At 39.8% G+C, this 25,653-nt stretch overlaps 1 protein-coding gene and 1 long non-coding RNA gene across 2 annotated transcripts in view; both read right to left on the reverse strand.

Moving 5' to 3' along the window:
• The window catches only part of CDH2 (cadherin 2), a 232,270-nt gene that overhangs the window by 145,966 nt on the left and 60,651 nt on the right, over positions 1-25,653 (reverse strand). The window lies entirely within an intron of this gene.
• LOC146402786 (uncharacterized) lies at positions 5,588-12,599 on the reverse strand. The gene is made up of 2 exons (XR_014805144.1): positions 9,968-12,599; positions 5,588-7,370 (listed from the first exon to the last, which is right to left on the reverse strand). It is a non-coding gene; the product is annotated as an uncharacterized LOC146402786 (long non-coding RNA).

The raw sequence follows: 25,653 nt of genomic DNA on the forward strand, positions 1-25,653 counted from the left end.
CATCTTTCCTGGGTGGGTGGGGGAGGCGAAGGGGCCTTGGGTTTATTTATTTATTTTTTATTTCCCCAATACATTTTTATTTTTTTTTCTACTGTACTACATGGTGACCCAGTTACACATCCATGTATACATTCTTTTTTCTCACATTATCATGCTCCATCATAAGTGACTAGACATAGTTCCCAGTGCATCTTTCAATATCTGTTGAGCACTGGTGTTTGTAAAGCATTATCCCAGGCACTGTATAGACACCATGTGTGATGTTTAATATTATGTATCAACCTGGCAGGGCCATGGGGTGCCCAGATATTTGGTAAAGCATTACTCTGGTGCTTCCATGAGTGTGTTTTTCGGTGAAGCGACATTTAAATAGGTAGACTGAGGAAAGCAGATTGTTCTCCCTAGTGTGGGTGGACCTCACCTAATTAGGTGAAAGCCTGAACAGAGCAAAAAAGCTAATCTTCCCCTCTAAGTAAAAGAGAATCCCCCCTGCCTGAATGCCTTTGAACTGGGACATCTGCTTTTTCCTGCTTTGGAACTTGAACTAAAGCATCGACTTTTCTGGGTCTTGAACCCAAGGCCTTTGGGCCAGAACAATACCATCTGCTCATCTGGGTGTCTAGCTTGCAGATCTTGGGACTTGTCAGCCTCCATAATCACCTGAGCCAATTCCTTATAATAAATCATAGATAAGGATTTATTAATAAAACATAGAAAGGTTTCTCTCAAGAATCCTTAGTAATACAATAGCACACCATGCCAGACTACTGTGGTATATACCAGCAAGATAGACTATACTGAGTTCCACCAGATCTGGTGTATGGTACAACTTCTCTGTGGTCTTCAGGCTACTTGGCCAACTTTTTGACTGTGAGACAATCCAATGTCATTTACATAGATATATTTGAAGAAATTTACAAGAAAACCTAAAGACTTTTTGTTGGAACATGAAGGACTACAGTTTTTCCTTCTTTTCCTTTATTTTCATGGCTGTACCTGCAGCATATGGAAGTTCCCAGGCTAGGTGTCAAACTGGAACTGCAGCTGAGGCCTACGCATCAGCCATGAACACCAGATCTGAGCCACATTTGTGACCCATGCTGCAGCTTGCAGTAATGCCAGATCTTTAACCCACTGAGCAAGGCCAGGGATCAAACCCGCATGCTCACAGAGACAGCATCGGGTTCTAAACCTGCTGAGTCACAATAGGAATTCCTTAAAGGACTACCATTTTTAGAATCTCTACAGTTCTTACAGTAAATATGAGAAAAAGGCTCATGACAGGCCACTGTATGGTGATGACATATGTTAACTCCCTAGCTGATGCTTAACCCCTGTCTGCTCCACTGAGAAAGCTCTGAATGCAGGTGAGTAAAACTCACTCCACAAAGAGGGGTAAACTGGAATTCACTCAGACATGTTTTAAAGAAGGGAAATTTTGAAAACTTTGTTAACAGGTACTAGTATCATAATAGTTGGGGCATTTCATATCTGATTCTACCCCCCCCCATCCCCCCAGTGAAAAACTGACCATCTAGTGTCCATGGCAACTTGGGAACGTAAAACCTAATATTTCACCTCTAACATAATTATTGGTCATGACTAGAATTAATGGGAATTATTTAAATCACTTTCCAATTACACTACATCTAGAATACTTCAGGAGGTTGCTTCCCACTTAATACTTGTATACCCAAATTTCTGTTCGAGAACATTCCAGAGCTTCCCATGTTCCACAATTTTCAAGTACACACATAGCCTATCTCCCTAGCAGAGTCATCTGACCCCTGGAGCTATTTATATGACCCTCCTGACTCCAGACAACTTATTTTCATCACCCATAATGAAGTCAGTGGTGAAATTTCCCTGCCTCTCAAAGCCATCTGCACCCGTCTGCATTTCTTTACCAGCACCTTATTAATTTAAATTTCTCCCAAAGCCACCTGGAGACTTGACTGTACCCACACCTGTGATTTATAAACAAATACACCACAACACATTTCGGAATTTAAACTCACCGAGCTTACTTAATACCTATGTGCAATTTTATTTGAGTAAAACGTTATGTTCGCCTGAAATAGCAGCTCTTGGGGACTCAGAGTTTTAAAACGAGAAAGAATTGATTAAAGGACAGGAATAAACCTCTCTGGAATCCAGGAAACCAAACTGCCTGAATAGCTTGCATAGCTTGAAGCACACAATAGATTACAAAAACCTGCCCTAAGCATGAAAGCATTTCTAATTTCCTTGATTGTTTAAGAAGGATTCCAAATACACAAAAGTAAAACTGAAATACAATTAGTTTGCCCTACAATAACGCCCTACTTTGGTCTTAATGAACAGCTTCTCACAGCTGCAACTGGCCACTTGTGCACCTGTTTCCGTCTTTCTCTGTCCTCTCCATTTCCACCTACGTCTCTTCCTATGTCTCAAAGTGCTCAAGAGGGATCCAGTGATGGACGTGCAGTGTGAGAAGCTGATGTGTGTTCCCCCTTCCCAAGGCCATCTGTCCTGAAATGCCCCCCACGTCACAGCAACTCACTCCAGGGGAGGGGCTGAAACCACCACCACCATGAATCTCATCTGTGTCCTCCTTCCCCAGTCAGAAAAGAAAGTATAAGCAAGCAAATGGTTCCTTCCTCTCTTGGGGGGAAACCATAATGTTTTCTATAAATGAAGAAACCATGAGTTAATTTTAGTAGAAAAAAATGTGTTTTTTTTTTTTTTACTTTATTAAATGGAGAAATGAAACTCCCAAGTGTTTGGAACTGACTGACTGCAAAATGCCCAGAGAATTAAGAAATGAAAATTTTCAAGCCAGGCTGGATATCTGGACCCATCTCTGCAGAATCATTTCATTATTTTTTTTAATTTAATTTTTTTGGTTATTGTTATTTCCCCAATACAATTTTTTTTCTACTGCACAGAGAGGTGACCCAGTTACACATACATGTATACATTCTTTTTTCTCACATTATCATGCTCCATCATAAGTGATCAGACAGAGTTCCCAGTGCTACACAGCAGCATTTCATTGCCAATCCATTCCAAAAGCAACAGTTTGCATCTATTAACCCCAAATTCCCAATCCATCCCGCTCCCTCCCCCTCCCAGTTGGCAACCAAAAGTCTGTTCTCCAAGTCCATGATTTTCTTTTCTGTGGAGAGATTCATTTGTGCCATATATTAGATTCCAGATATAAGTGATATCATATGTTGTCTTTCTCTTTCTAACTTACTTCACTCAGGATAAGAGTCTCTAGTTCCATCCACGTTGCTGCAAACGAGAATCATTTCTTAAAATGTTTTGTCTTGTTCCAGTTTAACTAGAAACACAGAGTACAGTACCATAGACCGAAATCTCCTTTTTCTGGTTCTATATGTCCAGCTCTGCAGTCAAGGCCGTAGGACTTTCTCGAGGGCAAAAGGCCCATTTCCACACTGAGTATCCATTGGTGAGTGACAGTACCGTACCTTGGCAAAAGGCAACTGCAGAGCAGCAGATTATTATTTTTTAAGTGAATGTGCAGATTATTCCCTTGCCTTTTTAAGTCAAAAGTTTAGGCACTTAATGTAAATTAAATATACAAAGTCCCAAAACTTATCTTGTGGTTTAAAACAAATTATCATCATTAGAAGCCGTATTTATTTGGCTCATTGTGGGAGAGGTGGCAAGAGGTGGGGGTTGTGGCCCAAAACTACTTATCCGAGAAATGGAAATTAGAAGGAAACGTGAAGCATTAAAATGGGCTATTAAGAAATACTGAGCAATGCTAATCACCAAAGAATCCCTAACACTGTAATTTGAAACTGGCTTTCAGATTATAAAAAAATTTAGAGTGTTATCCTGGAAGTCAGGAAAACTACACACATATAAACAACAGAGCTGATTACTATCCTCAAAATATTATTTGCCTTGAAAGATCACCCTGCCTTCACTAGTTACTTAATAGGTACTTAGAGCAGGTAGGTAATCAATAGACAATTAAGAAATAAAGGAAGTAGGAGTTTCTTTCGTGGCTCAGTGGTAAACGAACCCATCTAGTATCCACGAGGACTCGGGTTCCACATGGATTCCTAGCCTCACTCAGTGGGTTGGGGATCTGGCATTGCTGCGACCTGTGGTGTAGGTTGCAGATGGGGCTTGGATCCCGCGTTGCTATGGCTGTGGTGTAGGCTGGCTGCTATTGCTTGGACTGGACTCCTAGTCTGGGAACCTCCGCATGCCGTGGGTGCGGCCATAAAAAGACAAAAGCCAAAAAAAAAAAAAAAAAAGAAAGGAAGGAAGTAATGTAAGAGTCTTAATCCCAACTGATAGACTGATATTTATACAAATTCCCCCCCCCAAAAAAATCATCAGGATTCTAAAATGCCATTTTAAAAAAAAGTTTTTGGCTCCATAATATGAAAACAGGCTGCACATGTGAATACCAATGGCCCAGAAGTGCACTTTTTCTGGCAACCTCTATTAGCTGCGGCCAGTGGTACTGAGTTCTTGCTATAATTTGATGCCAACTGGCTGTGACTTTTTTCTGTCTGTCTCTCCCAGAAGGCAATCAGTGTTAATTCCAGTTGGTTATATTATTGATTTTGGTTACTTAAACAGATTTATAAAGGCAGACTACTATAAATAGTATTATCAACAGTTTCTCTTGGTTCTGTACCAAATATTATGACCGTGAAAATATTTGCCACGTATACATGCACTAAAAGGTTCCTAAAGAACTTAATGAAAACAAAATTAGGAGTGCACAAGTATCTGTTCTCTACCATAAAATTCAGTTGCATGCAAGTTGAAATTATAACTCTTGGTATTCTGAAATTAAGAGCCATCAACCGACAATAATTAATTTTCATCTTTCTTCAAACATTAAAAAAACAACCCTGAAATAATCTAAGAATTTAAACTGATTGTTTTCAACTGTATCCCTATTCCTGCCAGTGAGCTTGTGAAGATGCAACGGTCCTAAAACTGGGTCATGAGAAGAAGTTAATTCAGGAGTTCCATCGTGGCTCAGAGGTTAACAAACCGGACTAGCATCCACGAGGACTTGGGTTTGTTCCTGGCCCCGCTCAGTGGGTTAAGGATCCAGCGTTGCAGTGAACTGTGGTGTAGGTCACAGATGGGGCTTGGATCCCGCATTGCTGTGGCTATGATGTAGGCTGTCAGGTGCAGCTCCGATTCGACCCCATATGGGAACCTCCACATGCCTCAGGTGTGGCCCTAGAAAAAAAAAAAAAAAGTAACTTCATCTTCACCCAGGTAAACTTATTCTTATAATTAATTCACAAACTGAAGTAAACATATTTAATAAGCAAATTTAACTACTTAAACATATATATGTGTATTCAAAAACTAGTTTCCGTAGTGGCTCAGCGGAAATGAATCCAACTAGTATCCATGAGGATGAGGGTTCGATCACTGGCCTCGCTCAATAGGTTAAGGATCCCAGCATTGCCATGAGCTGTGGTGTAGGTAGCAGACATGGCTTGGATCACAAGTTGCTGTGGCTGTGGTATAGGCCTACGGCTACAGCTTCCATTGGACCCCTAACCTGGGAAGGGCCATATGCCACAGATGTGGCCCTAAAAAAGACAAAAAAAAAAAAAAAAAAAATCTAATTCACTATAATGAAGTGAATGAAGTGTACTGAAAATAAAATGCATTCCCTTCCAGCTTTACACCATAATTTTTTGAAATTATTATCAGGTTTATTGGAGAGAATTTTCCATGGTAGAAATTCTTGGCCTGGAACCAGGAGTCCAGGGTTACAGTTCATTTTATACAGCTCTTCAGCTGTGTGTCCTTGGGCAAGTCATTTAATGTCTCTGGACCTCATTTCCTTTCACTGTAAACTGAGAAGGCTGTGGCTGAAAAGCTCTGAAGTTCCATCCTGTTCTAATAACCTACGAATCTGTGTGAGAGAAAGTTCATAAATATTCCATAATCTTCCTTTTACCAAAATGTTACTTCCAAATATAGATAACCTTTCATGACACAAAGCAAATGTTATGACAAGGTACTTTTCAATTAATGCAAATTTTTAAGTTACTATTTAAAACAATTCAAAAATAGAGCAGACTCTATCAAGATGTTGTGATTTCGGGTATTTCAGAACACAACATAGGAATCGCACGCCAATCAAAATAAATCTGAATGAGGCAAACTATTAAGCATGAATTTTACAAGGCTCTGGAATACTTTCAGATTCTTCTATCCTTTTCAAAGTAAGATTTTCAAAAGAAGAAATACATACAGTAAGTCTCAATTAAGCAGAACCCATCAATTATATACATTTAAAGTTTAAAAATTCTTTTTTTTTTTTACTCTAACCTTAGAGGAAAAATTCAATTTGACATCAGAACAAATTCATATCAGTCATTTGATAAAACTTTTCTGCTCTCCTCTAACTTCTGGGGCATGGCCTGTGTCACAGACCTCTAAAATGAAACTTCAAATTCAAAAAAATCTTCACCCAGGTCAATGCACTGTCCTTAATGAATCACATTCCTTATTGGTGTTATAATAGCAAAAGTTTCCTAACACATTTTAGAAAAATGTTTAAAAATAGAGAGCTTGAATATAAATAGGTTCCTGGTTAACCCCTGTATGACTGTAATTAACTAGAAAAAAAAATTTTACAAACCCTATTCCACCACGTAATTGAGGATCTATCGCAAAAAGCCATAACTGAATGTTTGTAAAAAATGGGAAATGAGTAGAACACTTTCTCTTGAATATCTTCATGCTATTTACTCACAGGGCTTATTCACCAAGTTCTCGACTCTGAGATTTTGAAGGTGAGGTTCTTAAAAATGTTTATTTCCTGCCAGCAGTCAGTCACCATGAGCAAATCGGGGGCTAGAAAGTGTTCTACATGTCTTATGAGCATCAACCTTCTGGCAGGTTTTTTCTTCTTGCTAGATAGGTGTCTTGAACTTATTTTTTTCATCTGAGGAAGAAAAATATTATCTATATAAATTATATACTAGTTATAAATTTTCAAAAAATTGTGTAACTTCGAAGTACTAAGCAGTGAAGAAGTCCACAGAATGAGCTAATCATCTGTTTCTGACTTTCAGAGACTCTTGTTTCTGGCTTAATTAAACTATTCTTTTTCCTAGAGAATGTTAAGTATCTTACATATCACGCATTTTAAAAAAGCAAAATCAAGTCCTTATAACAATTTATAATTTAGCTTTAGCATCTCTGCATTAATCATATCACAGTTAACATGTGATAACTTTTTACACTTTAGCTACAGAAATATTTAGTGAAAATTATTTTGGTTTTTGTTGTTTGTCTTTTTAGGGCCACACCCTCGGCATATGGAAGTTCCTAGGCAAGGGGTCTAATCGGAGCTGCAGCTGCTGGCCTATGCCACAGCCACAGCAACGCCAGACCCCAGCCACATCTGCGACTTACACCACAGCTCATGGCAATGCAGGATCCTTAAGCCCCCGAGAGAGGCCAGGGATCGAACCAGAGTTCTCATGGATACTAGTCAGGTTCATTACCACTGAGCTACGATGGGGAACTCCCAAAATCATTTTGAATGTAAGTACAAAAGTCAAAGTTATGTACAAAGAGGCATTGATTAGAAACATGTGTGCATACACATGCATGCACACACACACACACACAAAAACTTAGCACATGTTACCAATTCCATGCCAAATATTTTCTGAGATGGTGAAAATCTTGAAGAGTAAAACTACCCCACAAGTTTGACAACAAAAAGCTGCATGTTCTAGAATGTTCTACTGTAGTACATTTACTGTAGTGACTGTCTCATAAAAATCTAGCACCACTTTAGACTATAAAATCAAAGCTAATCCGGAATAATACATTATTTGAAGGGAGGCACCTAAAATTTAAAATATGAACCTACACACACATCTACTACCCATCAACACCTACAGATATTGTGTCGAAAATGTTGACAAATGAGTTGGTTCTTGGTGTGATAGTAAAGTCTGGAATGAGAGATGGTATGCATATTAACACAGAAACCACTGAATCAGTGATATATTGTTGTAACATGGAGGACCATAGAAACACTATTTTCTAAGGCACTTAAAATGACACAAGACTAAGTAAGAAAAAGCCCCAGGTAAAAACCAGGAGAATTGCTGAATAAATGACTTCACAGGCGTATAATCTTGGTACAAACCTTGCATTTACAAATGGGAGTCCTTCTCCTAACACTTTAAGAGTTACAAATAAGCATATTAGAGTTTTTCTCAATTGTGTAAAGACTCAGTCAATAAAACAAAGAAGGTTGCAGAGAGGAGTGCTGAGGGTCAGAAAGGCAGCTGTCAAAAGAAGTATGTTTCCCTTTTGGAGGAAAAAGTGAAAGTTGTTATACATTTTAATTAGTCTGCTTGCAAAAAAAAAAAAAAAAAAAAAAATCAGGTGAAGACTACTAATTATCACCTTCCAGCCCCACTAACACTTTGCAGTCTAGCAAAAAAAGCAAGGGAAGGGGGTGGGAAAAAAAAAAAAAAGCCAACAAAACACCCTCTCTCACTCCCGGCCATTAAAAAAAAAAAAAAAAAATTCAAGGCTTCCTCCAACATCCTTCCAACAGCTACCGACAAGATTTATCTTCAAAGAACTTTCTTGTTTACAATACAAATCTTCTCCTCTGTTTCAAATTAAACCCAATTATCTGGTGAACAGTTTCCATAACAAAACCTGGTAGACAGAGGAAGCTGTAACCTTTCCATTTTTGACCCCCTCCACATGATAGCCTGAAGGTTTTAAGAAGTGAAAACCATTTTTACTTATCCCATTAACACTTAGGTGTTGAGAGGAGATGGAAACCCCTGGAAAGACAAATGGCCTCATTTTCCTTGGATCAAGCTTTTGAGACAACTTCCAAAGATCTGAAAAAGTTTGATCCATAAATTTAAAAACTACTATGGGAAACATAACATCCTACTGAAAAGCATCATTAACTCTTTCTGGTCAATGGAACCCACAGTCCTTGGTGTATCTAGTCATTGCTGAAGGACAAATTACAAATTCACAAAGTAGCAGATCCATCTGTTGAGACAGCAAACAGATGAAATGTAATCACAGACCCTTGAGTCCTGGCCAATCCTAACTCACCCTGACAGACTGGGGCTCACCTTTTAACAAAGCAGCTGCTCAAAACACACATTTGTGTCCTTTTACCAAACATGGCACCCGCCAATGGGGAATTTCAGAAAATCAAGTTTACTTTCTCAAAACGCACTTGTGTGTGCCTGATATATACAAACCTCATTAAAAAAATTACAAATTCTAGTGTATTCTATGATAATATTTTTGCATTAGTCAGATGACTTAGAAGATTTTAACCAGCCATTTTCTATTGATGTGAACCATGCTTTGCAAAAACCTGAGGGGTACTTTTAATAAAACCAGATTCTGATTAGAACAGAACAGCTTTACCCAAATTACTAGAGCTAAGAGTAATGTTTAAATAAATGTGTTAAAAGCTTCCCTCTCTTCCCAGTTACAGAATTCCATTTACCTGACCTGTAAAAAATGCAGAATAGGAGTTCCTGTCGTGGCTCAGTGGTTAACGAATCTGACTAAGAACCATGAGGTTGCCGGTTCAATCCCTGGCCTTGCTCAGTGGGTTAAGGATCCCGCGTTGCTGTGGCTCTGGTGTAGGCCTGTGGCTACAGCTCTGATTTGACCCCTAGCCTGGGAACCTCCATATGCCGTGGGAGCAGCCCAAGAAATGGCAAAAAAGACAACAAAAAAAAAAAAAAAAAAGAAAGAAAAGAAAGAAAAAAGAAATGCAGAATGGGAGTTATCATCGTGGCTCAGTGGAACAAACCCAAATGGTATCCATGAGGATGTGGGTTCGATCCCTGGCCTCACTCAGTGGGTTAAGGACCATGAGCTGTGGTGTAGGTCGAAGACGCAACATAGATCTGACTTTGCTGTGGCTGTGGTGTAGGCCAGCAGCTACAGCTCTGATTCGAGCCCTAGCCTCGGAACTTCCATATGCCACAGGTTAGGCCCTATACAAAAAAGGAAGAAAAGAAATGCAAAATAATGAAACCCAAGTCCAGTTATCCTTCGACAGGCTGGATTTGTGTTAAACATTAAGTATTAAACAATACTTTGACAACAGGGCAGCACCAGTTATCCAGTACTAAAAGCAGTCTGACAAATCTTATTAAACCTGCATCTGAACCATGGCCACCAAACAATGGGAAAATAATTACACTGCTAATGACATAAGTACTGTATCTACAAACTCCTGATTGGAGCTAATAAGGGGCAAAAGAGAAAGTTCACTCTTGAAATGCCCAATACAAATTAAGAAAAATTTCCATAGAAACAAGATTCCTAGGCAGCCAAACAGATAAATTCTGGCAGACAGGCCTGTGACCCTAAGTAGCCTTTAGTGTAGTTTTTTAACAGTTATGAAGGAAAGAAGTTTTACCAATTTACAAAGAACTGATAAATAAATAAATAATGGTGCATCATCTAATTTTAAGTGGAGGGAGTTCCTACTTATTTAGAAGGAAAGAGTAATGCTTTCCTCCTCCTCACACGGTTCGGGAAGGATTTAAGGAGAAAGGTTTATTGAACATAACGAAAACTTAAAGTGGAACTCCGTGGCCGCATCTCCTTCCGTTGTAGTTTTTTTTAATTGCAGTATAGTTGATTTGTAATGTTGTTAGTTTCCACGTCTCCTTCTAAATATTATAATAATAAATAATATGAGAAGCTAGACACGGAACAATCATACAAATAAGACATCCTGCAGCGTTAATCCTCAAAACTGGGTGATGGTTTATTATGGCAAATTCCAATATCACGCAAGACAGAACCCAGTCTTCCCTTTAAGCTGATTTCACAAATAACTGCCGTCCAAATCTATCTGACACTTTCCCCTTCCCCTCTGGAATAGGAAACTCTACTAAAAGCAAAAACAACAGCAACAAACAAACAAAGAAAATCCCACAACTCTCAAGTCAAGGGAAGCAGTTCAGGAAGAAAGCATTCTTTACTGTTTATAAAACTGTGTTTTCTTAATATCATTAAAAACACAGAGCGTCCACACTTAAATGCGGTTGTTAATTCCTCTTTCACATGTCAAAGCAGTGTTTTCAGGAATGCTACTTAACCGACACTATTCCCTTTCTTTTGGGAATGATCGGCCAAGAATTTACATACTATCCTTCTGGAGAAAATCATTTTTGACAGAAGGAATTGTCACAGCAGGCGTGTACAAAAACAGGGCCATATGCTGTCTTTTCTGGAGATAAGAGGTGAAAGGCAATAAACCCGACACACTTCGGAGTTGACTCCCTGTTCTGAATTGTGAAGCTGGCACTGTCCATGTGCACATATGAAAGGAAACATGCTCGTGCCCGACTCATGACACGCAGGGCCTCTGCTCTTATCTCCAAAGTGCTGTGTTGTCTTCTGGTTAATTGCTTTAGTTCCAGCCGAAGACTAACAGAAAACAGCATCTCCCTACATAGGACCCTGTATCAGCCACATTCCTTCACGGCATCGTTTCTTGAGAATAAACCTTTGCCTTCGTTCCCCAATCCTAAAATAACAAGCCAACTAGTTGGCTGACCCCCTAGGCAACAGAAGGAGTTAAATGGAGATGGCGAATGTACATGCCGGTGAGGAGCCCAAGGGAGACACAGGATGCGTTTCTGCAGTCAAAGTGACAGTGATGACCGTAAAAGTCAGTAAGTGACAAAAGCACTAAAGTGAATGTGTTAGGATTGCAACAAGTGTTCAAGGGTGCCCAGGCCTCTGGAGGCTGCAGCTGAAAGGAGGCTGTGGACTTGGCCAAGGGTCCCCAGCTGGCAGCAGAATGCAAATCCTTCTGTTCCAAACCGTGGGTTCTCTACTCCCAACCACACCGTCTCCATGGTCCAATGTTCAGAAGCAATAGGAATGAAGGTAAATCAAGCTGAACTGGGTAGGTGTGGCAGAGAAATGAAAGAGGATGATGAAGAAAGAACACGCCCAACTGACAGCACAGAAGCAGGGAAGGTGGGCCATCTTGCTCAGCACTGTAAGAGTTCTTATCAGTCCTTCTCTCAACTCCCAAGGCGGACCTGCAGTAGCTCGCCTGGCCTGCTTACAGGCCTTAGAAACCAGTCAGATATGACCAGAGAAGAAGACAATAGGAGTTCCCGTTGTGTCTCAGCAGTTAACGAACCTGACTAGTATCCATGAGGACAAGGGTTCATTCCCTGGCCTTGCCCAGTGGGTTAATGATCCAGCATTGCTGTGAGCTATGGTGTAGGTCGAAGATGGGGCTTGGATCTGGGATTGCTGTGGCTGTGGTGTAGACTGGCAGCTACAGCTCCAAATTGACCCCTAGCCTGAGAACCTCCATATGCCAAGAGAACAGCCCTAAAAAGACAAAAAAAAAAGAAGAAGAAGAAGAAGAAGAAGAAGAAGACAAGAGAGCCAGGCTTTCTCTTCTTTTTTTAATAAATTTTATTGGGGTATAATTGATCTACAATTTTGTATTAGCTTCAGGTTTTACAGCAAAGTGAATCAGTTATGTGTGTGTATATATACACATATGTATGTGTGTGTGTGTGTGTGTTCTTTTTTCCTATATAGGTTATTACAGAACATTGAGTGGACCTCTCTGTGCCATACAGTAGGTCCTTATTAGTTATCTTTCATATATAGTAGTGTGTATATGTTAATCCCATCCTCCCAGGTTCTCCCTCCTCCTCACAGTTTCCCCTTTGGTAACCTAAGTTTGATTTCTATTACCAAATCTAGAAGCCCAACAGCCTGGCCTCCCTCCCTCCCGCTGACCCAGACAGAGATGCTCAGACGTAGGGCACACACGCGCACGTGCGCAGACACACACACACACACCCCCCATCCCTCCACTCCACCCGGGCAAGGGAATCTCACGTTCCTTCTTTTCTCTTTGGTTTCATCTGTAATTTGAATGTTACTCAATATAACCTTGAAATAGAAGTGGCTTTCTTAAAGATTGGAAACATGTAGTTGAGGTAATGACACTGTCCACATTCAAAAAAGAAATAACTCTTGGGCTATAATTTGTGGAAGCAGAACAAAAAATAAATCTTAGGAATCGTCTAACCAAGACCTATCGTTTTATAAATGAAGTAACTGAGGATCAGAGGGGCAGGTGTTGTTTCTTTGAAATGAAAAACACAGATGTCTGGATCCGCCTGAAACTTTTTGAGCAAGAAGAGACAAATGTAGGCAGAAAGACTACTAACCTGCAATGTCAGAAATTCAAATTCTGGTTTAAACTGTGCTATCCATTAGCATGAAGAACTTAAAAAAAAAAAAAAAGGCATTTCCCTTCTTTAAACCTGGTTTACTAATATGCAACATGGAAAGCTTAAAACAAACTGTCTCTAAGGTTTTTTTTCCCCCAGATCTAACGTTCTACAATCTAGTTCCAAACAAAACAAGAGGAGATAAGGAGAATAAATAATAACCAGAGTAAACAGCTTAAGTGCATGTGCAGTGATTGCTTTCAAAATTTTAAGCTAACCAAGTGACACAAATGTACGCTTTATAATATTTTCCTCCCTGGTCTCTCTCACAGAGACATAGTTTTAGATGTACAAAACTGGAAGGACAGTTTGACCTTAGCATTTAAGGGTAGCAGACAATGACCCTGACAAACAATTAGCTGACAAGAGTTAGATATATTTAGCATTTAAGAAATGTACTATCAGTACACTCAAAGTATTTGGAGCCTTTCGTCATCAGGAGATAGAACACGAATCATGTCTGTGTTACTACCCGGCCACTCATCAAATCTCTTCCACTATGAATGCAAGACGCTGTGTCTCTGGAGCTGGTTTGTTTCATGTTTCAGCTCCACAGCCACAGACGAATTCACTGATCCAAAAGAAAACCTTCTGACTTTCTGCACTTGCTGTCCTCAAATGGGTTAGTGATGTCTCCGCCTGCAGAATTCCACATCCTGCTCTTAATGAGCAGAAGAGCAATGGGGGCTGTTCTCAGTAGAGACGATGCCAAATGGCCAGTGAAAAGGCCAGCTCCAAATTCCTTTGAATGAGGCACCTAGGTGACAGATTCAGCAAAAGGCTATGAAGTTCATGTAGAATTTCACTAAAGCTTCAAATGCTCTTTAATTCACCAGGCTGGTTTGAAAACAAAAAAAAAAGTTTCTTAAGAACACATTGTAGTGCTTCCTCGGTCATCTTTTAGGATCCAATAACCTTTACGTCCAAGAAGTCATGTACGTGACTTCTGATAAATGTCCTCTAATTAGTCACTTGAAATTTATTTTTAAAAGAAGAATAAAAAAGACCTCCTAGGGGCCTCTGTCTACATTCAAGTAGCAGATTTACAAACTCAAACAAGCAGATCAAAGCTCACACTCAATGACCCCTTATCTCTGCAGGCTGGCAAGCAAACAAGGCACAACCATTGAAAGGGTGTCCACTAATGCTCTTAAGAAAGAAAGTCAAAGGCAGAGAGAAAACACAGAGAAGGAAATCAAAGAGGCCAAATTTGTAGAACCACAAAAGAAAAGTTTGATATATTCATCATTTTTTGCTAAACTTTAATACTAGAAGAGTGTAAAAAGTAAACGGAAGCATTCACAGAATATGAAGACAGTAAAATATTCTTCCCACATCATATACTTTATCAGGCCTTGAGTAAAATACTGAATCTGGGTGTTAAGGTGAAAATAAACTATACAGATTCTGGAGCAGCACTGCCTGATTAAAACATTATGTGAGTCACACGTGCAATTTTAAAGTTTCCAGTATCCAGTTTTTTGTGTTTTTTTTTTAAAAGGTAAAAAAGGGAGCTCCTGTACTGGCTCAGTGGGTTAAGAACTCAACATAGTGTCCATGAGGATGCAGGCTCGATCCCTGACCTTGCTCAGTGGGTTAAGGATTCTACACTGCTGTAAGCTGCGGCATAGATCACAGATGCAGCTTGGATCTGGTGATGCTATGGCTGTGGCGTCGGCCTGAAGCTGCAGATCCAATTCGACCCCTAGCCCAGGAACTTCCATATGCCTTGGGTGCGGCTGTAAAAAGAAAAAAATTAAATAAAAAAAATTTTTAACAATGAAAAAGCAGGTGAAATTAAATTTTAACAGATTTTATTTAACCCAACATATCCATATTATCATTTTAATATGTAATCAATATTTTTTAAAAGGAGACGTTTTATATTCTTTTTTTGTACTCAATCTTCAAAAAAGTATGCCAAATTATGAATGTACAGTAGCCACATCTGTCTGCTGTCCACCATATTAAATAGAACATTTAAATACACACATAATTAATTGTCTGGAATTAAAAGTGTCAAAATACTGTGATAAGCCAGGAGCAGAGGGAAAAAAAAGATGCAAGAAAGGCATATGTTCACCAAAGATGTGGCACAAAATTCTGGGCTGCCTGAGAAAGGAAGGCGAGACAGAGACAGATTAGGCATAAGTGAAATATGAATGACTTAAATTTAGACACCAGAGAGATCTTCGTAGCAACTGGGACTGAGACATCTCTACTGCAGGCATTTATACAAATCCTCTTCCTCAGACGACCATATCAAATGTGCATGATTTTAAAAAATAACAGAATTAGCTCTGAAAAAAAAGACGGACTATGGAATACTACCACTATACATTCCATCAAGCTCTGAATGATGACTGCTAATGTATATAAAGTTACTTCCATAAAAAGTGAAATGATTAATACAAACTCTAAGGAGACACAATGAAGATACACATTTTCCTCTGAAAAAAACCTAAAGGGGAAGTTCCCGTTGTGGCACAGTGGTTAACGAATCCGACTAGGAACCATGAGGTTGAGGGTTAGATCCCTGGCCTTGCTCAGTGGGTTAAGGATCCGGCGTTGCCATGAGCTGTGGTGTAGGCCGGTGGCTACAGCTCTGATTCGGCCCCTAGCCTAGGAACCTCCATATGCTGCAGGAAGCAGCCCTAGAAAAGGCAAAAAGACAAATAAAAAATAAAAAAGCCTAAAGGGGATTTCCCATCATGGCTCAGCGATAACGAACCCGACTGGTACCCATGAGGACGTCCCTTGCCTTGCTCAGTGGATTAAGGATCTAGCATTACCATGACCTATGGTGAGGGTCGAAGATAAGGCTCAGATCCTGCGTTGCTATGACTGTGGTGTAGGCCAGCAGCTGTAGTTAGGATTCGACCCCTAGCTTGGGAACTTCTATATGCTATGGTGGGGCCCTAAAAAAAAAAAAAAGAAACCTAAGGAAAAATGACAGTATCTTGAAAAGGACAAAGAAAAAAGGCTACTTTGTAAAACAAGAGCAGTCATTCGGAGAGAAATCAAAAATACTAATAGTATTTAGTAGTGCCGTCCTCCATTGCAACAATTAAGGTCTTGGGTGGCAAAAATCTTAAGGGGGACAAAAGAAACAATTCTAAAATATTTCCAATGTATCCACTACCTATCATTTTTCCAACTGATCCTCCAACATACAAGCAGTACAGAAACATATGATAAATAAGAAAAAAATAAATGATTAAGTACTTCATATCTGGATTACTTAAGTTTTGATCTGAATTTATTTCTAAATTTAACTGACAATGATGAGCGTCAGTTTCATTTAAATTGTATTCTTTTCCTTTAATTTCTATGCCATGTAGCTGTCAAAGATGGTTTTTAATTATGACTCATGTTAAAGCTGTAGCTCAGCGTTGACATCATCTAGATTTGATGCCAGTAAAATACTTTACTTACTATGTCATGAGAGGTTTTAGTTATGGCCTCAAAAATGATGAGGCCTTGAATCATTTATTAATATGTCATGACCTTAAGCACATTGCAAACCCTGACTCAACGTATCACCTTAAAAAAAAAAAAAAAAAAAAAACCCAAATCACTGTAATACTCTCTATCTAACTTGTAGGCTGCCTTCATAATGGAAACAAATATTCAAAAAATATTTTACAAGAAAGAGTGTGAAGGTTTAGCTTCTGTTTGTCAAAAAATTTTAGGCCCCCACCAGTTCTCAACCATCTTCTTGCCCAACCCACTGGAGAGGTATTTACACATCCCTAAGAATAACAGGAGATCCCAAATGGTGACTCAGTGGTGTCAAAGGAGAAGGTCCACCCCCTACGCTCTCACGCCTGGGACATGGATCTTGTCTGTTAAAACTCGGTGACCAAAAAAGGGACAAAATAATGCCATCTGCAGCAACATGGATGCAACCGGAGATTCTTACACTAAATGAAGTAAGAGAAAGACAAATGCCATATGATATCACTTATATGTGGAATCTAAAACATGGCACAGTGATCCTATCTATAAAACAGAAACAGATCGAGGACATGGAGAGCAGATATGTGTTTGCAAGGGGAGAGGAAGGAGGGAGTGGGAGGGACTGAGATTTGGGGAGTGGTAGATGTAAACTATTTAGAATAGATAAGCAATGGGGTCCTACTCTTCAATCTCTTGGGTTAGAACATGATGGAAGATAGTATGAAAAAAAAGAATAAATATATTCATATATATATATACACACATGAACACACACACACATATATGTATGAATGACTGGGTCACTTTGCTGTACTGCAGAAAGTGGCGCAACATTGTAAATCAACTACACTTTAATAAACAATTTAAAACAATCAAAAAAACTTTTAAGAAAAAAGTTAGAAAAGAAGAACCCTGGAGTGCCAGGTATCTTCAGCCTTTGCTTGAAGCCCAGGAACCAATGTGATGCCCTGGAAAGAACTGGGTTTACCTAGAGAGCTGGCTCCAGGGTAGGAGCGATGGCTGAACGACTTATGGGAGATATTCCTGACAAAGATTCCCCTACCCACAGGTGCCACAGAAACGACTTCTACAAGAAATGCCATGTGGGAAGGGGACATGAGTCACATCGCTTTAATTCCTGTCCTATTCATTCTGCTTCCAAACTGCAAGATGCAGGAATGTCCCCCAGCGTGAATCACCATGCTCTTCTAGATCTGAACACCTCAGCACCCAGGAGTGACTGGGAAGAGGAAACGAAATGAGTCAGCCCTTAAGGTTTCCTACCGGCTGGTGACAAAGCTCCCCACCTGTCCCCGGGAGCTTTCTAAGAGAATTTCCTGATGTTAGGTCCCCTGACTCCCCAATGCTGAAGATCCAGAGGGAACCGCCTGCAGCGCTCCTCAAAACCACACCAGAACCACCACCACCTCTGTATTGGACATTTCTAGTTGGCCCAGAATATTCCAAAGTCAAGTAACTGATGTTAAAGTTATTACCTTCATTTATACAAACGTGCCCGGGTGAGTTAGAATTTTTACAATATTTTTTTATTTTCAGTGACAGAATAAGCAGTGGACATCGGAATTCTACTTTACCTTGTAGGATCTGGTCCAGATCTGACAAACATGAATCCAGAAAACAAGTAAACTCAATAAATCTCATAATTCTTTTTTCTTTTTAAGGCCATAGGTGCGGCATGTGGAGGTTCCCAGGCTAGGGGTCAGATCAGAGCTACAGGTGCCAGCCTATGCCACGGTCACAGCAACTCAGGAACCGAGCCACATCTGCAACCTACACCACAGCTCACTGCAACACCGGATCCTTAAGTGACTGAGCAAGGCCAGGAATCGAACCCACATCCCCATGGATACTAGTTAGGTTCCTTTTTGCCAGGCCACAACGGGAACTCCCCTCATAAAATTTTAATAGTGTATTTTTACTAGGTCAGCTTAAGTTTCCCACACTAGCCTTCCCTGAGAAGGCTTATCCTTGATCCTGACATTTCTGGTGTTAAATGAGGTTAATGATTGTTTAATACAGTGATTCCCAATTGTGGGTGTTTCCGCTCTGTAGCATTGGTTGACATGAGAGGCATTTTTTGGTTGTTGCCAAAATGCTAGGATATCTAATGGGCAAAGGTCAGGGATGCAGAAAAACACTGTTCAATGCCCAGGACAGTTACACACATCAAAGAATTATTTGGTCCAAAATGTCAATAGTGCTAAGGTGGAGAAACAAGTGCTAAAGTCTTCACTCATCAAGTGTCTTTTTTAAAATTTTACTTATTTTTTAATTCTAGTGACCTGAAGGCTAAAAAGGACAACTTGTTAGGAACAGACTGCTGGTTGATGGAGTTTAATAATCAAAGAATGTTCTGACTAGAAAACTTTGAAGCCTGCGTATCTGTAAAAATGAAGTTGATAATAGATGATAATCTGCATAATGTTTTAAATTTCACTAAGTGCTTTAAATAGTTTTCTCTTTTTTTTGGCCATACCCACGACATGCAGACGTTCCCAGGCCAGAGATTAAACTCATGCCACAGCAATGACAATGCTAGATCCACAACCCCCAGGCCACTGGGGAACTCCTAACTTGTTTGCTGATCAAACTCTATGCATTATTTCAAATGCCCTTTTATGAACCATCTCTGATCACACTCCACAATACAAAGAAAATTTTCTCACGGAAACAACTACTTCCATAGGAAGTGGGTTCCTTATGACTGTAACATTTTCACATGGAGAGTGAATAACCACGCATGTGCCTATTTCTGAAAGAACTCTCAAAAGGCCAGAGGATTAAACAAGAGGATACCCAGGGTCAGTGACATTCAAGGTTTTTCTATAAAACCAGTCAAGAGCAGAGACTATATGTTTCACACTTTTCTAAACAATGCTTTCATTTATTAATAGTTTTCACGCTATTTCCCTCTTGGTCTTTGATGCTGAGCGTGAAATCAGTGTGACACAACAAACACCCAATGTTTGAACCACTAGAAGTCTGAACTCCTGACTTCCTGAACCCAACTGGTTCTTAGTAAAGGGAACTGAATTACCTGAATAAGTTAATACAGGCACATACTGCGACGGAATAGCTGCTAGGTTTATGCAATAGGGACCTGTGTTAGGAATTAAGAGGGAAGAATCAGCGTTTCATCTTTTGAAACACTGGATTACTTATATTTTGTAGGTGGAGTGGGGTTCATTAAACAGCCTCATCTCCCACAAGAGTGCCTGCAATCTGGTTTTTGTTTTCTCCTCCCTCGCAACTTTCAATGTGTTTGAAACACACCTTCTCACTTTTGAAGTTAAAAAGTGGCTTGTTTATCAGACTCATTTTTTATACTGATATAGAATATTCCCTTCAAATTAAAACTGACTCCTACTACCCAAACGGCGAACAGCGACACATGAAACAAAAAGTGACACATGAAAAGAAAAGCCAGAGTTCCCGTCATGGCTCAGTGGCTAACAAATCCGACTAGGAACCATGAGGTTGCGGGTTCAATCCCTGGCCTTGCTCAGTGGGTTAAGGATCTGGCATTGCTGGGAGCTGTGGTGTAGTTCACAGACGCAGCTCGGACCCTGCATTGCTGTGGCTCTAGTGAAGGCCGGCAGCTACAGCTCTGATCGGACCCCTAGCCTGGGAACCTCCATGTGTCATGGGTGTGGCCCTAGAAAAGGCAAACAAAACAAAACAAAACAAAACAAAAAAGCCATACAAAGCCTTGTGAAAACCAAGTGGTCCTAAGTAAGAATGAGACTGGAACTATCAACCTCAAATTAAGTGAACTAAATGCATGTGGCCAGACATCTGATCCAAGGGGAATATGGCTAAAGGAAAAATACACAACCAGGATGAATGTTCACAACCAGCAGGTCAGCTATCTCTTCCTGGCTGGGTATCTTCTCATCTGTAAAGGGTGCACATCTGGCAAGCCTGCCCACACCAAGTTCACACGTTGAGCTGCACTTGTGAACTAGTTCAAAGAGATTTTATGTAAGTGATCCTAGATCACAGCAGGAAGATAGGCGTGCTACCATCCAGGGACCAGAGCCTGACGCCACCAGGTCACAAAATTTACTCATAAAGAACTTAAGCTATCAAGAAAAGTGTGTATCTTTAAGGTAAGATGGATTGCATAAGTCTATGCACAAACCTTGCTCTTGTAGAACAGGGTTATAAAAACTGGAGACTTTCTGTTTTATTTTGCATTAGTTTTAAGATAAAAGTAACCAGTAAAATGATCATCACAGACCTGAGAGAAATCTTGGTAGTGACATAGTTCAAGGCCTGCCTTCTGCAAATAAGAAAACAGGCACCCAGGATATATTACAAGCATGCAAAGGTTCCACTTCTGAAATGAGGAGTTGAGCTGACCCTGAAACTCATGTTTTCTGATTCCTAGACTTCAGCTCTTGCTAGTAGGTTAGGCTGCCTGCCATCGAAATACTATGTAAAATCTTATGGGGGGAAAGAAAGAGTTTCATATATGCCAACCGAAGTGCCTCATTTGACTTTATTAAAAATAAAAGCAAAGATGTGTGATGCGATATCTCCATCTTTCTGTAAATCTTCCCTGCCTTCTGCGATGTGGCAACAGAGACATTTTCCTTTTCTGTTCCCCACCCTGGTTGAGTTTTGTGTTTCCCCCCTGTGATATGATTCTACCCATACCATTCAACAGCAACCTTACAAGATTTGTCTTTGTGGTAATTAGTATCCACCTATAGCTCTACATTAAAGGCAGAGAGTAGTCTGAGGTTGAAGAAGTTAGAAACGAAAAGACAGAAGTACAATAGGAGAAAAGGGATTAGGAACAAGTGCTGACTTTGCCACAAATGTACTGCTGCGTATTTACAGCCCAGCAAACTGCTGCACTTTCTGTTACACAGGACTTTTAGTAACATCTGTATTGGTCCTCACAGTCCTAGAGTACTCAAAGAAAATACTCAAACTATCTCAAAAGAATACTGTTAAAACAAACAAGCTGCAAAGTTCTCACTAAAGAGAAGAACAAAAACAAAGATAAAACTAGATGACCAGGGGAGTTCCCATTGTGGTGCAGTGGAAACGAATCCGACTAGGAACCATGAGATTGCAGGTTTGATCCCTAGCCTCACTCAGTGGGTTAAGAATCCAGTGTTGCCATGAGCTGTGGTGTAGGTCACAGTCAAGGTTTGGAGCTGGCATTGCTGTGGCTGTGGCTGTGGCTGTGGCTGGCAGCTACAGCTCTGATTAGACCCCTAGCCTGGGAACCTCCACATGCCGCTAGCACAGCCCTAAAAAAGACAAAAAACAAAAACCAAACAAAAAAAACCACAAAAAAACAAAACTAGATGACCAGTTCTTCGCTATTTTTTTTAAAAACCCCAAACTCTAAATGTATCCCTCCCCTCCCCCGCTTCCCCCTTTGGTAGCCATAAATCTGTCTTCATGCTTATGAGTCTGTATCTATTTTGTAAATAACTTCATTTGTATCATGTTTTAAGATTCCACATATAAGTGATATCATATGATATCTGTCTTTTCTGACTTACTTCAATTAGTACGATAATCTCTGGGTTTACCCATGATGTTGCAAAGGGTATTATTTCATTCTTTTTAATGGCTGAATATGTTATTGTTTCATAACACATTTAAGGTTTGGTGAGTGGTGTGTGCATGTGTGCGTGCACTCACTTGGGCTGACTTCACCATGTAAGCAATATGAAGGTCATAATAGGTTTTGCCATGTTTAGTATTTTAAGAATAAAACCCAAATAATGAACCTAAGAGAGGCTTAGTTAGTAGACGTTAATGGTTATTGATGCATTCCAGTAATTTGTATTAAAACTAGCCTTTTATTTCTTGAGTATTCATTCTAAAAAATCCAAAAGTTATAATGTGATTAAATGGTAAAGTTTTAAATCTGAATGCTTAAGAAAGGAAAGAATATGCATAATTCCCAGCTAAAGGTCTACTTTGTTATGTTAAAAAAGGACTTTCCTAATCTCCAAAATTCACTAATTAACAAACATTTAAAAATAAAGTTATTTTCCTTGCTTCTTGACGTGACCAAGTGACTACAGTGGGGACAACTTGGTAATACATTAGAAAATTCAGGAGTTCCTGCAGTGGCACAGTGGTTAACGAATCCGACTAGGAACCATGAGGTTGCGGGTTCGATCCCTGGCCTCACTCAGTGGGTTGAGGATCCGGCGTTGCCATGAGCTGTGGTGTAGGCCGCAGACACAGCTCAGGTCCTGTGTTGCTGTGGCTGTGGCGTAGGTGGGCAGTTGTAGCTCTGATGTGACCCCTAGCCTGAGAACCTCCATATGCCACCTAAAAAGCAATAAATAAATAAATAAACGTTTAAAATCATTTTAAAAAAAAGAGGAAATTCAAAACCAAAAAAACTACCCAAGAAACAAAGAATTTGAACCTTCAAAAAATATTTCCCAGGGTAGCAACCAGGTCTAAAGGGGATTGTGTTCAGGGAATATGGTGCACAGCAGACCCTGAGTGAACAGAATAAGGAGGAAGAGACATTAGGGCAATTTTTCCTGTGATTTTCACCAGGTACACCCATGATCATCAAGACCAGTTTTTGGTTTGGTTTTGTTTTTTTCCCCACAGGATGTTGAGACAACTGTAAAAGTTCTAACTATAGAGAATATGTCCTATTCATTTTCTATCTCATGCAGTGCCTGGTACAGGATGTCCACTTAAAAGAGCTTAATAAAGAATTGAAATAAATGAATGACTAGAACAGCATTGGAGATGTCATCAGACACAGACCACCCCTCTCCTGCAAGGAAACAAATGGGCCTCCATCAGTAATTAAGTGCCATCTACCCCATAACCAAATTCCATAGAGATCAAAGTTCTGGAATTTGAGATCATTATGTTTTCCAGTTGAAGGAGATATCTTATGCATAATTTATAAAGCATTCGGTAATGCCTTAATATTGACCTATATTGAGCAGACATTCAATAAATGATCGAAAATAATGCAACTGTAGAAAATGACACCCCTGTTATTCAGAGACACAAACTCTTTGGTGCCGTAGGACAGACACTGTAACCCTATACTTAGTCACACCTCTTCCAAAGTAACAAAAGTTTTAGCTGGGCACAGGGAAGCTCAGAGTAAAGAGTGATTTCCCTGCTTTCGTACGGTTGTGCCTCATAGGAAACCTCCGGCCAATGGGATGTGAAGGTCAGTGATGTGTGCAACCTTCAGATCACGCCTTTAAATGAAGGGGTATTCTCCACCTTTCAACTGCTTAGAACGTGAACTTGATTGTCAGCCGTCTCAGACAGTGCAAATGAGCAAAACAGCAACAAGAGATCTCTGGATGACTTCATGAAGCAAAGTCATCCTAGTTTCCCTGAATGGCCAATGTCAACTTCCAAATGGTTACATGTGAGAGAAAGAAACTTCCTTCCTAATTTACTGCTATTTCTAGTTCCTGTTTCACATGGCCAAAATGTGTAGCTTATCTAATCCACAAACCAAGTGAACAAAAACCACTCTTTTTAATTATCCTTAAGTATTCTGGCTAAATTCTATGGCACACACACATACACACACAATGGAAACAATATGCACCAGCATACATAAATGTATGTATCATACATGCATGGATAAATGTGTATGTGTACAGGCCCCAATCATTTTCAGATGGAATTATGCTGACAGGCCCAACAAATTTCTTAAAATTTCCTCTCCCTAATGCTATTGTCTGCATTAGATGTTTTCAAATATGACTAGTTGAGACCTTGAGCAAAGAAATTACAGGATAGTCAATAATAGAAAAGACACAGATTTGGAGACATCAGTTGTATACATCACTTTGTTTTCTCCAGAAAATTTTCCTGTTACATAATCAGAGATATAAAACAAATACATACCTATACATAACCACAATTGGTATTTCATTTAATAGGACATGGCTAGACAGCCTGTCGCTACTGAAAAGACATGTCTATAACAAAGAAGACAGATCAGCAGTAATATAAAAGTGACAGATATAAAAGAAGGTGCGATTTATGCCTGAGTCAGAAAGAAAACTCACAGTACTACATCGGCCCTATCTATCCTGTCCTAAACTGTAAACCCAAGGGTGAAAGAACGTACAGAAGAAACACTCAGACACGACACAGAATGGTCCTCCCTAGACTCAAGTATCACCCATCCTATCAAAAGTCATCCTGTTTTTATTTCCTTTGATAACAATTTCAGGATTTTAAAATTAAATGGTTTGGCAAGGGTTTCAGCCCTTCTCAAGAGAAAAAGTCCTTTGGCCACAGGTGTAAGCTTTTACGCATGGAATTTGACTCTACCCATAGGCACTGGGACAGCTTATAGCTAACAGGCTCATTACAAGTCAAGGACAAATAGAGAAATCCATGGAAACCACGGTGAAGACTAATGTTATTCTTCTGTGCAGTTTCAGTACTTAGGGTATGTTTTACTCAGTAACCAGCTTTCAATCAACGAAAACAACCGCAAAAAATCCTCGGGCTGCTGGTTACACAGGGGTGAAGGGTCAATATAAAACACTTAAATAAACTAAATTGTCCAGCACATCATTACAAAGGACATCTGAAAGCACGGGAATGTTTTCTTAAAGAAACATGTATTTTCATTTTAACCGCTCACTTTAAACTACTCTCAGGGGCCTCAAAGACTGCCCATTCACCAAAGGCAACCTTTTCATTATGTCTCATTTGTCTTGGCCTCCCTGCAGTGTTTTAACTCCTGGTCATTCCTTCATTCTTGAGATTTTCTTTGTCCTTTGCTTCCATGGTACTGATTTTCTCCCTAACCTCTTTTAGCTCCACACTTGGGTCTTGCCATGCAGTCCTAAGTATTCTTTTTTCTCTAGATTCTGGG

This window comes from Sus scrofa, chromosome 6 (genome assembly GCF_054392235.1).
Source record: "Sus scrofa isolate SSC_HxYL_T2T_F1_AM1 chromosome 6, Sscrofa_HxYL_maternal_Yorkshire_Landrace_v2.0, whole genome shotgun sequence".
NCBI classification, from domain to species: domain Eukaryota; kingdom Metazoa; phylum Chordata; class Mammalia; order Artiodactyla; family Suidae; genus Sus; species Sus scrofa.